Raw genomic sequence first — 10,021 nt, forward strand, 5'->3', positions numbered from 1 at the left:
AACTGGTGAAGGGTCCAGGATGTAACCCCACCTTCACCCAAATACAACTTGGGTAGACTCTAGCACCCCATTGACCCTGGTGCAAGGGGGGATAAAAAAACAAAAACAGATCTCACTCAAGGGAAGATAGATCTAGTATAGTATATAGTTATAAGTCAAGTGGAAAGTCTGAAGACCACTGACCATCCTGTGAGGATGAAGCGGTTGTGGCCACAGTTCCCTGTTATCCTGATCACCAATAGGGAGCATTTTAATGTTACCTCCACAGGAAATTAGAACTAGTACGGGAAGGTTCTTCCCCCATTCCGTTTTCATGAAAACTGTCCATAAATTCAATAAAAAATTTCCCTCTGACATACCACGCTGATGAAACCAAGTGTGGACGGTTTAAGAGGGAAGAAAACAGGAAATTGAAAAAAACACAGAAAACCTCCAAAAACCACAATGTATCTATAGCGGTCTATGATTCAACTACCATAATGACACCGCCCTCTTGACAGGCTCTATTCATAAGCCCCCCCCCCTTTTTTTTTTTTTGAATGCGCAATTGTGACACAACAGGAGGCATTTAGAAACTGCCGCACTGTGTTCCGATTTTAACCGCTTGAGAGCCGTGAGCGGAGGCACTTTCTCTCCCCGGCTCTTTTCTCTAATTCTTTGTCGACGACCACGTCTCAGCCTCTCGCCATCTCCCTCTTCCTCCGCCGCCCTCCTCCTCCACCCTCCTCTCCACCGTCCCCAGGACAACTATTAATCAGAGGCAGAAATGATAGATGTTTTGCTCGCCAGAAATCCAGTCTAGTTTGCCTCAGTGCCAACGGTAGATGTGCCGTGCATATTTATTTCATGGGACTGAAAAACCAGAAGAACTAGGGGAAAAAAGAGTTTTACAAGAGTAAGTAACTCTTGTATTATTTGCTAATTTATGGATGAATGTGATCATACACATCCTCTCTGTGGATTGCTCCCACCACTGTGATGTACAGTCGACACGAAAACACAAAAGATTTGGCTCCACCTTTTTTTGCCTGATGGGTCTGGTTCTTTAGAATTTAGATTCCGATGATGTTTGGTGGTGGTGGACAGATGATTTTTAATTTGTTTTATGCAAAAGATGCAGCGGTGAGTCAGCGGTCTGCAGTACTTGTTTTTAAATGGTGTTGCCCTGCATGGCTTGGACCATAATGACATGAATCACTCACCGTTTGAGCTGTGATGCAGCATTCGTGACTTTTTTTTCATGACTAATGAACTTCACTGCTTCTTAACAACCAGTGCGATGGCCAGTCTACAAGAAAGCGGTTATGCTGGTTGTCAGCTCACCTTTGTTCTTTTCCACTGAGATGAGTAGGTGCAAAAATCATCGGGCCTCAGCCCCTCACCCCCTACAGGTTTCCAGGTTTGCTGCTTCAGTTGCTAAGCTAAACTACCTGCCCACTTGAACTTTGAACATTGCGACTAGAAGGTGGGATATCACTCATTCAGTCAGAGCAGATGGTTCCTACTCATCTGATTTGTGTTGTCCATTAGCTGGAGTATTTCAGAGGAAAAAATATATCTTTTATATATCTTTTCTATATTTTCACAGAGAAGGTCATGTCTCAAGAATTTGGTGGGAGTCATTGTTTAGAGACTTTACTATCAATCTATCAAACAACATTTATTTAAAGACCACGTTAAAAACAAAAGTTGAAAGGATAGAGGGAAGGAAAACAAGATGTTACTAACTAATTAAAGCCATTCTAAAAAGATAAGAATTGAGTTTAGATTTAAAAACAAGCAAGCGAGCAAGATGATGCTGTTGTCATTACAAAACCTTGCAAAATTTCCTCTCTACTTACACTGTAGAGTAACGCAGCATGTAGAATTAACATGCAATCAAAAAATATTCACTTTTCTACCAACAAACTGATTCTAAAAAGAAAAGCGATGTCCTGGATTTTAGTTTCCATGTAACTACATACAAAATTGAGACTGGTTTTCCTCAACAATTTCGTTTAGCATGGCTAATGAGGATGAAGTCATAACAAAGAGGTGTAACAAAGCCATGAAGTGAACCGTGAGCAGACACAGTAGAGAGGTGTTGGGCCACAGCCTGGCCACAGCATTGCCTGGGAATTAATAGAATGGACCTCTCTGTGCGCAGGAGCACAACATGCTCTCTACCTGTCAAACAGTGTCAATTATACTGTTGGGGTTGGGGGATGGGCGGAGCAGGGGAGCAGCAGGCAGGAGAATGAGAAGCATGATGTGGTTTATAGCTGAGCTGAGAGTGAGGTGAATGGGGAGTGGTTCACACAAAGGACTTAACAAAACCTGTTTAACAAAACCAGCGCTGGCAATAACTGCAAATGCGCAGATTATGTCGTCCATTTTTTACAGTCAGCTTGATTCTTATAAATGTCATTGATGGTATGTATATCATTGCAAATTACAAGGCAGCAATGGGAAGGGAAACAAATGGGAATTTAAATGATAAAAGAAAAGACCAAACAAAAGAGAAAGGAATTGAGGCAGATATTTATGTTTGATTTAGAACGGAAACGCTCGACTAGCCTCCAAACATCACACTAACAAGAGAGTTTAAATTGAATTAAAATTAAATTGTTTCCTACAAAACATTGTTTTGTAGGAAAAAAATAAAAGATTTTATTGAACACTTGCTTATTATGGCTATTTCAAATTCTCCATCAGCACTCATGGCACCCTTTTTCATTTTCATTTCCACACAGACGCAAAAAATGTCCTTTCGGAAATGCAAAAGAAAACTCTGCCCCCTGGATGAAGTCACGACCGATCGAAGACACAAGGGTTGGGACTGAGAGAAATGTCCAATTAAGAACTGCAACTTCAGCACCATGGACAGTACAGTGCATTTATCAATGCCACCGGTCCAGCAAAGCTACCGATATTTCAGAGGCCTGATGCGGGACGTGACCTCTAACCTGCACATACTGCAGACAGATCTGAGAAAGAGCAGACAGTCAGACAAAGCCTGAGTTTTTATTTAGAGCGCAGCACTCTGCCTTGAAGGAGAACGCCAGGGGGATTTTGCATTTTGTCAGTATGCAAAAAAGGAGGGGGACAAAATTCCATTTGTTTTGTACCAAAAAGCTCATTTATAACTGTCTTATTTAAACACTTATTTGTCTCTCTTGCGAATCTGTTGAAAACACATATTTGTTTTAGTCAGATTTTAAGGTCTTCAGCCACAATTTTTGGTGGGATTTTATTTTTCAATCATCAATTAACACAAACACGAGTGAACAGAATAATTTTGTCATTGTATCTGAGCTACAGTGAACAATTATATTTATTCCCAAGACAAAATCAGGCCAGCTTCCCCTCCTTTAATGACTCACTCACCCATGAACTCATTTACATGACTAAAAAAAAGAGAAAAGGAAATGCCTCTCAAAGTCAGTCAAGCACTACGGACCCCTAGAAGAATAAAAAAAAGAAGGAGGGGGGAAAAATTGGATGTCTTGGCTGAGGGCTCAGGGTAAACTGAGAATATGGAGGCTATCGATAATGAGGACACAAACCTCAGCTAGACTGTGGAGCGCTGCTCAATATGCCAGGATTTGTCTAAGTAGATAAATCAGAAATAATTGCCCAGTTTCCCCTACATTTCCTGGCCACACTGGATGAAAATGAGGAGCAACAACACAATACAATCAGACATCAGTCACTTCCCAGCCTTCACGGGTCAGCGGCTGAAACAACGGGGGAAACGTTTGAGGGACTGTTTACCATAATTTCTGGACAATGTATTTCAAGTTCTTTTCATCCGAGTCAAGATCTAGATTGAGACAGAGATTATTCGCAGCCTCCTCATCCTATTTATCCACCTTTTCTTTTAGGGGGATGGGGGGGTGGGGGGGGGCAATCCCTGCCTCCCTTTGTGCAGCCACTTTACGCAAGTGAATGTCAAACTCCTTGTGTGTGATAATGTGGTGGGAAGACTTTTCGCAAGATGCTGGGATGTGGGTCTGTATCAGTAACCTGACGTCAAAAAAATCCAAAACAAAAAAGCAAAACCCTCCAGTATCAGGCACGGCGTTCGTGTTTGCACTCTGGAGCTTTTTCAAACTGTCAGAAACTCCAAAACATGACCGCTGGAGCTGTGTCTCTCAGAAACCAAACCAGTAGGAAAAAACGAAAAAAAAGTGAGTGCAGTTATATAACCTAGACATAAATACAGCGGTTCATGCTTTAAACAGAAAGGGAGGGAGTAAATTAATAGTGAAAACACATGCAAACTAAGTCTCTCTAGTTGTGTAACTCAAAGTGGCAGTGTTGGGTCAACAGTGGCTGACCAGCATGAACTGAGTAATGGAAAGGACAAAAGAGGGCCGGGGAGATGCTGAATCCTGACATCTTGACCCTGGGCCCTGCTTCGGTGTTCCTGATTGAACAGATCAGCTGGGTGCAGGGTGACAGCTCGACAGGAAAGAAGAGCTTCAACAGTGCACACAGGAAAGCGATCCTCACCACATGTTACCAGAAAGCAATAAATCATAGTGGGAACCCCCTGCCAGGTGGGTCAGGCTGCAAAAACGCATGTCGACAACATCATTTTCTGCACAAGGTTCACATTAAAGGTCAGTCGGTGTGCAAATAACAACATAAAGAAGAAAAAACAGATATTTGTGTTGTTTTCTGCTTCTCCTGTTTTTGGATTGAGCAGTCTGAAGGCTGATGGATAAAACCTGTTCTTCCAAGCTGTCACGGCCGGGAGGTCTGTCTTATCAAGTCCTCACTGGAGATGGAGGTGCTGTTGAGACTTCTAGCTGACAGCTGAGGTGTTTTCTTCTTTGTAGGCCACATCAAAAAGTTAGATGAAACACCACGAATCATGATGATATGATTTGAGGGGAAACAGGCAGAAAAGATCATATGCCAGGAGTGGACATCATACACGTCCTTGAGGTACTCCTCTGCTCACTGCTAAGATGTTCTGCTGTCGTTTCTGACTGCCTGGCTGTCCTAGATGACAGGAACCAGAATCTACCTCCAGCAGTTGCAGCTTACACCCACCAGATGCTGAGAGAAGAGACTGCTGCTCTGAAATTGATGGGCAGGATCCAGCCACAGCTGGTCTTATGTTAAAAAAAATTGTCAAGTTCAGGTAAAGCACTTTGGATATGGACTCTGCTGTAGATCAGTTCTCTCTGTATGCAAACAGCAAGACGTCAGGGTTGCTGCCAGTGGAACCCAGCGGAGTAACAGCAACAGGTTGATCGTCGTTGATGCCGGCCAGGTTCGTTTAAGGCTACCTGCCTATTTCAAAACAGTTGACTCCCTAAAGTAGATTAGACATTTTGTAATTAAAACCAACCTAGCATTGTACAAAAATGGAACAATCAGACATTAAACATAAACAGTAAATGGCAAATGAACTGCACTTATATAGCGCTTTCTAGCAACTTCACAGTACCCCAAAGCTCTTTACAATGGCCTCTCATTTACCCATGCACACGCACATTCATACACCAATGGGTGGCTGCTGCAATGCAAGGTGCTGCCTATTAAAACGATCAATTTAAGAAAAGAAGAAAACTGGGTATAATATGAAACCGACAAAGCCAATTATCTTTTGTTTGATTCTATCACAGACGACTGTGATGTTTGATTTATTGACACCAAAACAAAATTTGGAAAATTTGGCATCTTTCATAACAGAAAACATCAAAGAAGCTAATTCTCCTGGGTAAATCATCATGAATTTTAGCCGAAACTGACAAAAGCTCACTTTGTTACTTTCATTATTGCAAAAATGTGTTTTTCAAGAAAAGGCTGATTGCCTAACAGTCCGTTTCATGGCACCACTAGAGTGGCGCTTGAGAACTTTAACACGACTTGTGCCAGCGCACGCGAAAGCGTCGCTACCTCCGGCGACTCGTTAGTGCTAAGCTAATTATTGGTGGCGGTGGCGCTGATGAAAGGGACACGGGATGAGAAGGGGCGGAGCCAGGCTAATGAAGGATTAGAACGGAGGTTGTTACCCCGTTTCCTTTTGATGGGATTACTGTGGGGGCATACGCTGGCTGGCTTTTAATGATGGACTTTCTGGTGTCATTGGGAACAACATCGGCTGCAGGTGTGGCCTATGGGCAAATGGGAAATAAAGGACGGGAATAGAACAGTAGGAGCCGTGCGTTTTTATTCCGTGAGGTTTGGTTAATTAACCCGTCGTCTGCACTATGGCTGCTCTCTGCTATCACCTTGCTCTGGGAGACGCACTGGGCCAGGAAGGGGAGGTTCGCTTCAGAGAAAGAAAAAAAACACTGCTGTTATTTTCACACATATTCAGAGTGTATGTAAAACATGAAAAAACACTGATATGGTTTCCTCCAACAAAGTGTGAAAAGTAAATCGGTAAAGAGGCACGCATGTTGAGAGAAATATATTCCTATCATTGGGAGTCGTCATGGCAGCTCTGCTCTCATTGAAATGCATGCCGGCTTGTAATTTCAACTCTGGTGATTTGCAGAAAAGGATGAGTCACACCTACCTGACTCTACTCTCTATTATTTCTCCTCCTCCTGGGTGGCTGACAAGAACTTGAGACTGAATTTATCTGCACTTTTAAGGTAATATATTAACCTTTACCTTGAGTTTTCCATCCATAACTCTTGTTGTTGTTGTTTTTCCTTCTACACCAATCCTGGCATGGGTTATTAATGGCTGAGCCAGATAAATCAGAAATGTCTGAGCCAATAAAAAACAACACCATCAAATCAATATACATATTCTAAGAGCATAAACAGCAAATGATTCTTAGTTAATCTAGAAAACATACAGATCAGAAACGACGCCTGCTGCTTGTCAAACAGGAATTTCGAAAACACAGTGCATGTGATGCATGTCACAGCCAAAGATGCGGTAATCTGTTGTTCTGTTAGTTAGTGAACACAACTGTATGGATTATTTAAAAGCAGTGGTTTAATCTCAAAACACATTTACAATTATTTAAAAAAACAAAAAAAAAAAAACGACTTGGCTTGCTGAATCTCTGTTGAGTACATCAAATTAACAGCTTCTTTTTTAAAAAAATTAAATGGCTTTTTAAAACAATATAACAGCCAGAATAAATGACTCTCTTCGGAAATTATATTTAAATCTGCCATATCAACACTACTACTTGGATTCTGACTAAATACACTCATTTGTGGCAGCAAAAGCACTATTAATCTTACCCTGTCATTACTCATGTGTCTCCACTCGCATATTTCTGTCCTAAATGCTTATTTTGAGTTCATTAGTGTATAAGGTGCGTTCACTGAGTGTGTATACTGCATTGAAGTGTATTTAAGTATGCGATTTGGGACACAGGTGTGTTTTTTTTTTTAGAATCAATATTTACTAATTTTCATTGTAGTCATTCCCAGATTTTGGCCTTTTTTGGACCTGCCAGAAGTGTGCACCAGTAACGCTGTAGTCAATTATTGGCACATTGCTCATTTTTTCCCAACAGGCCAAAAATATTTAAATATTAAAAAAATATATATATGTTTAAATAGTAAGCCTAGGTAGCATATGCAACACTGCAGCATACACTATATTGAGACAAATGGCCTGGTTGGGTCTGATGACAAATCAGTTCAACGTATCCCTCAGCCAACGGGACACGTGATTGGATGGATGTGGCTCAGTGGCGACGCAGCATCAAGTGAGTGAAGCTCCTCCGGGTTCGAGCTTAAAGCAACAAGAAACCATCTCAACAACACGATGGGCGTCACTCACGTCAATATTTGTGCAGAAGATGCTCTCTCTCTCTCTCTCTGTCTTTCTCTCTCTCTTTCTCCCTCTATCTACCTCTCTCTCCCTTTCTATGGGCATCAGTGGCAGCCTCGTCCGGGGAGTAAATTTGCCGGCTTTGTTTTGTTTTTGGGAGCTATAATTTTGCTGCTGTTGGAAAATTACCCATAATTGCAGCCTGCGAATGCTTATCCCTCTGTCTCCTCTCCAGCGACTCTCCAGCATACACTGGCTGTATGCGCCAGCACAGATACACACACACACACACACACAGAGGCAGATACCCTCGCTCGATAAAATGGTCGCCACCGACAGATGAACCCACGTACTTCCCTCTCTCGCCTCACACAGATTCGTATGCGCGCATAAGTCCAGCCCAAGGTTGATAACGAGACTAGACTGAGGGAGTTAGGAGGGGGCCCTGATTTATGTTTGTGCGCTGCGATCTAATTGCTCTGATTAATCACGTTCATTCCTGACTAATTAAATATCCACAAAAGATTAGAGAATATTTGGCCACGCACGCTCCGGCAGCCCCGCTGTTAGTCTTCAACTCGGAAAGATGGATACATGCTTCCGAGGCACTGGGATCCATAAATTTTATGACCAATAAAACAGTCAAGACACACTCGAAAGCAGAGTGGAAGCTTCGCGAACGCTCGCAGTGGCCAAATACACTTGTAACAACAAGTGCAGGATGTGCCGGCGCAGTCCGTGGCGTGTTTTCACTCAGATGGTCCGGATTAAAATGAAAAACAGTGAAACATTCATTGTCTCTGACTGAGTATTGAGAGTCCCTTGAAGAAAGCAATCTTATAATTAAATTCACTGATTCACTTGTCTCATCCTTGGGTATAGTCTGGAGTTGTCGCTGCCACTTTCTCTTATTGTATTAAGCGGGGGAGGACAGAGGCGACACGCAGGTGAAGTGTTGTCGCCCCGTCACCTCACAGCCGGAAGGGCACAGGCTTGATTCCCACTCGGGGGTCTTTCTGCGTGGAGTCTGGATTTCCAGCTTCAATGCATGCACTGTGCAACCTAGAGTGCTGAAGAAGCACTGATAGATAATGGGTGGATGGATGGATGGATGGATGGATTGTGTGAATGGATGTGTGGATGGATGGATGGATGGATGGATGGATGGATGGATGGAAGAAGTCCCCCCAAAAATAGTTGAATCAGCAGTTTCTACAGAGCTACTGGTTTCTCATGACTGCCAGAAACTAACCAGTATTTTTTTTTTAATGGAAGATGGACACAACAATGTCGAGGAAGGAAGAAAAACCATTAAAAGGTCTTGAATGCCTTGCAAACCCAGTGATGAATGAGATCACAACAATGCCTCATCGATAGCCCGAGTGCAGCAACCATTAAAACTCACGTTTACCCTCGAAACCGAAGAAAACTCCCGATTAGCAAAGTGCTAAATAGGCTCGATCTCACCTTATTTTTAATCCTGACTTCAGTCAGTAAAAGATCTCCTCTAAAATTTTCAAAATTCAATTCAATTTGTTTCACTGGCTTGAAATAAAGGGTGTTCCAAAAAAGAAACACTTGAAAGATAGGTGAGGATTAGGGTTAGTTTCAATAGATTGTTAATTTCAGTAAATTGCCTGATATTTCTGCTAAATGGAAACTGTGTTTGAGGGAGACAACCCACAAGTGGAGCTCATCAGGTAATTAACAGCCAATTAACTTGCCTGGATCACCTCAAGCTTTTGATGTTCTAGCTGCCTGCATGTCCACTGTATGTTATATTGTTTATGTTTCCCCATGAAGTCAGGTTAGGTTTTCCTTTTCTTAGCAGATGGACACCGCCACAGCTTTAGAAGCTGATATGAAGTCCTTTTGCCATGTTGAGACACTGAGCTTCTGAGAGTTTGTGATTAAGATGGCCGTGGCTCAGAAAAATGGAAAATAAATTCTGTGTGAGCAGGGCTGGGGGGGAAGAAAAAAAATGAAAGAGCAGAAAAGGAAAAAGGGTAAGGCATATACAAGGAGTGCGGGACTTGTGAAGTTTAGAGGTACAGTGGGACCCTATAAAGTGGGCGAAAAAGTGTGAAGATATAGCACATAAAAAGCGAGCGGAGGATAGAGGAGATTGAAAAGGGGAGCAAAGCTAAATAGAAGACAGATTGGTGTGCAGGAAGTGGAGAGCGGCGAGATGGGAAGGAAGGAGGTGAGGACGGGGAGCCAGCAGGGAAGAGACAGAGGGAGGGAAGGACGGGGGAGAGGAACGAGGCCACGGAGTGGTTAT

Source organism: Nelusetta ayraudi, unplaced genomic scaffold, assembly GCF_046127955.1.
Source record: "Nelusetta ayraudi isolate G7.1 ecotype Tasmania unplaced genomic scaffold, CSIRO-AGI_Nayr_v1 ptg000059l, whole genome shotgun sequence".
Lineage (NCBI taxonomy): Eukaryota > Metazoa > Chordata > Actinopteri > Tetraodontiformes > Monacanthidae > Nelusetta > Nelusetta ayraudi.